General features: G+C 45.1%; 1 long non-coding RNA gene across 3 annotated transcripts; it reads left to right on the forward strand.

Annotated features, from left to right (window-relative positions):
- The first annotated feature begins 446 nt into the window (after positions 1-446).
- LOC149327871 (uncharacterized) lies at positions 447-2583 on the forward strand. 3 transcript variants are annotated; one of them, XR_016285920.1, is made up of 4 exons: positions 447-603; positions 1155-1565; positions 1682-1846; positions 2221-2583. It is a non-coding gene; the product is annotated as an uncharacterized LOC149327871 (long non-coding RNA). The 3 variants fall into 3 exon arrangements; XR_016285919.1 differs by having other exon boundaries at positions 453-1302; positions 1415-1565; XR_016285918.1 differs by having other exon boundaries at positions 454-1565.
- The last annotated feature ends 2364 nt before the right edge of the window (positions 2584-4947 follow it).

The following is a 4947-nucleotide window of genomic DNA, read 5'->3' on the forward strand; positions in this document are numbered from 1 at the left end:
TAGTTACGCGAGTGAAAAAATTTGCTGCATGTTGCGAACGCCTCTGACGCCTCGGCTAGCTGGCGGCAGCATGCGGATTGACAGGCGCAGCGCACGCTGCCTTCGCCGCCTTCCCGCCGCCTTCGCCGAGCTCGCTCGCGCGGTTTATCGCGCAGATCACCCGCGCGCTATCTTTTCGTGGCGGCGTATCTTGGAGGCAATCTTTCTTGAGTCACGCCGCAGCTTGCTGCTTAGTGTCGCTCCGCACGGTGGCGATGCAGGATAGTTTGCCAAAGTGGTTTTAACCGTTTAAAGCAGAAAAAAATGGAAGCTTCAAGTGCTTAGTTTTACATGAAAGTATTAGATTCAATTTGTTTTTTGGTTCTTTGATGATATGTTTATTTTTACGTTTAGAAATTTAGTACTTCATTTGGTCATTTGGCGTTGCAGAGGCTAGCGATAGCTACGCGCGCGAAGCGGATGCTGTGCACGTTGTAGTACGTTTCGCTGCGCACTTTTTTCCGCGCTGGTTGGCACGCCGCTGCAGTTTGCATTTTCCCCTTTTTCTGCGGTATCGTTTACTACCAGTGTGGCACTGAGATGTGAGCCTGGTTTTCCGCAAAAGTAAGTAACCTTCCATTTCTCTTCTGTGGTGAAAGCGTCGGCTTTGCCGGCTAAGTCACTAACGCGCCTGATTTAACCTTTGGTTTACAAAACACAAAACAGTATCAGCCAGTGTTTTACATACCAAAGTGCAGCGTTGAATATATTAAAACAGGGCATTTGCATGTATTTGAGCTTTTGTTAAGTGGATACAGCTAGGCTGCTCTCGCATGCGAGTTGCTTTCTTTACCAAGGCGATGACAAGGTGAACGTGACAAAGCTTCAAACCAACCAGCTTTGTTTAAGCGTACGTTGGTAAGGCGCGAATTTTTTCCTACACGGTTTTATTCTTGCCAAGGACTCTCATCTGGCCACCTGTGTGCTCCAATTCTCCTTGCTGTGATTGCCGTCAGTGAAACTCGCGTTAAAAAGGCGTTGGTTATCTTAACTGCGTCAAGCTTTTATTTCATTGCGATTGAGAGCCCCGGCACAAAGGTAGTTTACTCAGTGGTGCTGCTCTGTATGTGTGCAGGCTGTTTGACAGTGCAGTGAAGTACTACGGCTCTTTGCAGGCATGGCAGCTTTTATTTTTTGGAAAACCATTGCACCGTGCACAGCTGGCGTTGTCCCTACTTCACTGTGTACATTTCGTTTTGGGTACAGGCTGTTCAACAGTGGTTTTCAGGGGACCTCCTTGCCTGCTCAACTTCTCAAGTTTTGGTAAGCACACTTTGCAGCTGACACCCTTTCTTTCACTTCATGATTTCTTGTATAGGTCTAGGCTCTTTGCTAATGTTCATTCCACAAGCCCCATTATTTGTTTGTCCTTTAGAACTCCGACTGTTGGCCGGAGGAGCAAGGACCTGGTCTAGTTTCACGCAAATTAATAGCAGCACCTTGTACTTGGTTGTTCAGACGACTTGGCCTGGAGATTGTTTCAGTTCTGAGGTGGGAACCTGGACTAATGCTTCTTGTGCAGTGGTGTAAGTAATCTCTTGCCCACTGTTTGAGCTTCATCGTACAGATTAGAAAGGGCTTCGTTGGCAATGCAGTGTTAGGAACCTTATACACATGCACTTTTATTTGTCTTATCTTTCAGATGTGCCCTGTGTGGCTGTCAAGTTAAGGTCCAAGATTTAACACATCTCTGGTGTATACTGAAGTGATGCAGGCATTACCAGGACAGCAGCATCTCTGCTATGTTTTCATGCGACGGTGCAAGATGTCAAACATCAACCACTTTTGATTCAGCCACATCTTGCAGGTAAGAGAAAGCCTGTTTGCAAGATGCAGCTTATGAGGTTCTATGAGTACAGTGTGCATCACAGTAAGGCAGTACACTTGCTATTGACTGCTTGGCTTTCAGTGTCCATGCACGCTGTTTGAATTTTGCTTCTGTTAAAGGCCTCCACAGTGATTGACTTCTTGAGTTTATGGTGAGCCGTAGCACTCTGCTGAAATGCCGCTTGCAATGACATCATATGCATATATGTTTTTGGTTAGCTTATTTTATTGCCTGTGCTGTCACTCCTTGCCATTTCCTGGTGTTACTTGCTTCCGACTCCTCATATGCCATTCTACATGCACCTGACTGACTGTACTTTTGGTTAATCTAATATTAATTTTTCACCTCTGCAGGCTGCTGAACAGAGCTGGATTTGACTTCCCCTTGTTACCGTCTAGTTGGTATCCTCCTTGCAAGAAAAGCGATGTTTGGAACACCTAGCGAGCTCTTCATTGCCATCCACATCACAGCAACTTGATCATCAACGCATCAGTTGTGAACAAGGCCTGGGGCCAAATGAATTTTTGATTTAACAGTTGGTTGCTGCTCGACACTTTCCCGCCATCCAAGTGCTTACCATTGTAATGTCAGCCAAACCAGTGAAGCTACATTCTCCATGGCTTCTAACATTAATTTCCTGGTCTTTCTTTCTTTTATTGTGTGGTTGTATGCACTGGATTCAATAAAGAGTAACGCAGTGACTGAAAAGTGTGCTAGCACATGCATTTATGGCTCATTACTACAGCCATACATCCCTTGTAACGTGAGCTTATTGTTCGGGTCATTGCAAATCAGCTTTGAGTTCATTTTTGAGAGTGTATACCAGAAAAATGAACTGTAACATTTTTAAAGATTTAGAGGGTTTAAAAGCAGCACTAAAAATCAGTCTTGAAATGCGTAAGATATTACAGGCACCCATTTCGGAAAAAAAAAGGAACGTCTAAAAAAATTCTAGAAAAGATCTACCTCAGAAGTTTTCTAGCCGTATACAAGCGTAGCGTTAGCAGAGCGAATAGAGGGCTAGTAAACGTCTAAGTCTAAAACACTGCTTAGATGAAACTTCTTCTAGATGTCAAGCTTTTATTTCCGAGACTTTTTTTAGACGTCTATTAGCGCTTTTTGTGTTTCGTGGGGCGCCCCCGCGTCATTATGATGCTGGCGCTCTGCGCGCTTGCATTCTGCCCCTTGTGAGTGCGACGCGCCGCGTGCGGCCTGTCATTGACATCGGTTGGGCGCAGGCGGCGAGCTGCTGTCAGTCGTTGTTACGCTGCTCGCAACGGCACGTCGCGCGCCCGGCAAGTAGCAGTCATGCCGAGAGCCCGTGACATCTCTGCCTGCGGGAGCCCCGACCGTGAACCTCCGAACCCGGTCGTGGACTCGAGTCTTCATCTCTATCGCAAGGGGTGGGTTGACTCGCAGCCCCGTCTGCAAATTATGCCTAACCCTCTTCACGCTTCTGGAATATATTTTTCTGCAGGAAAGAAGGGAAGCGCGGAGCCGATGCGCGCCGCGATAGCTGACTCGTTCGTATCGAGTTCATGTAAACGGAGAGTCGTCGAGATGGACTGACCTTGCTCAGCTCGATTCTCTGACTCAAACCACCGCTGTCAAGGAACACCGCCTAGGTAGGTTCACGTAAGCAAGGCTATATCGAACCGCTGATACTTAAGCCAAAGAGGATGGAGAAACAGAACCGAAACCGAAACTGGTCCCAGGTCAGTGATTGATGTATGACCACGCGCTGCAGTTTAACAGAGTGTAATTACGCGTGCAAATAATTGGAAAACATTGTTTCACTTTCTGAATTTCTCATAAACCTATTATTTTAGGGCAAACGAAAGTTGAAGATATCGGTACGTTTCTGAAGTTCTTAAAATGACGTAGTCGAGTAGTGCGTGTTCCACCCGACGGCGGCGCATGGTCGTTTCATGAGCACAAAAAGGCAGCGATTTCGAACGGGCTTTATTAAATGCAGACTCAATATTGAGTCGAAATATTTCGGAATCAGCATGTCTAATGTTTATGGAAGCAGTAAAAATTAAAACCGGGCAGCTTCATTTTCTTTTCACAACCCCTTTAAATGCTTGGTGCTACCTGGGCACCCCCCTTGATTGTTTAACTCAAATAATCAAACCATCGCTAAAAAAAGGCGTCACAGTTAGCTTGCATGCACAAACGATAATTCATGGTTTATGGACAACACTTAATGCCCGCTCAAATGCATAACTTTTTCTTTTATTTCTTTTTTTTTACGAGCGCACCTTTAGCCAAGACGTTTGTATTTCCAGCGTCAGGGCGCGCTGTTGCCGTCACCATTGAAACAGCGAAGGACGAGTTTTCGGTGGTACTAAATGCGATAAAACTTGACTCGAGTTGCTCGCTCTGGACGGCTCCCAGACGGCTCACTCAGGTGAGGGCATCGCCTCTAACTGTAGCATGTAGTACAAGTATCTGAGTAAAGTACGCTAGTTGCAAGGCGAATATCGGTCGACGGCCTCGCCCGGCTTTTTTCCCTGTTATTTCGCTTCATGATTAAAGGAGGGTTCTAAAAATCGCCCGCTTATATCTAGAACATGGCCGAGAGTTACTACATCGCATGGCCCAAAACACTTTTCAATATGCTTTTCAAGGATTCGGATGACTAGCGCTACGTATCTCGTAGAGTTGCGGCCCTAGCGGCAGAAAGAATAAACCGTTCGAGGACTTAAAGGAGAAAAAACACCAAAGTTTAGCAATTTTTTTTGCACTAAAGCGCAAAATATCACTAAGTGCGGATTGCTGCTTCGACATTGCCTACTTTACATAATGAAGCAAAAATCAATTTTTTTTTGTCATGTACTTTTGATTTCGGTTTCATTGTTTAAAAAAAAAAGAATTATTGATTGTGTTGTCACTATAGGAGTAAACGTTAGGCTTACAAAAAGAGCCTTTTTAATTCGCTTAAATATTTCAACAGCCTGTCCCAGAAGTTGAAATGGCAGCAAGTGACCGCGTTAACGTTTTTTTTTTTTTAAAGGAATATAGGCATCGAATTTTGGTGTTATGATTTCCTCTGTATAATGATACGGAAATCTGCACTA

The sequence above is a fragment of the Amblyomma mixtum genome, chromosome 10 (genome assembly GCF_055824585.1).
Source record: "Amblyomma mixtum isolate Tamu chromosome 10, ASM5582458v1, whole genome shotgun sequence".
Lineage (NCBI taxonomy): Eukaryota > Metazoa > Arthropoda > Arachnida > Ixodida > Ixodidae > Amblyomma > Amblyomma mixtum.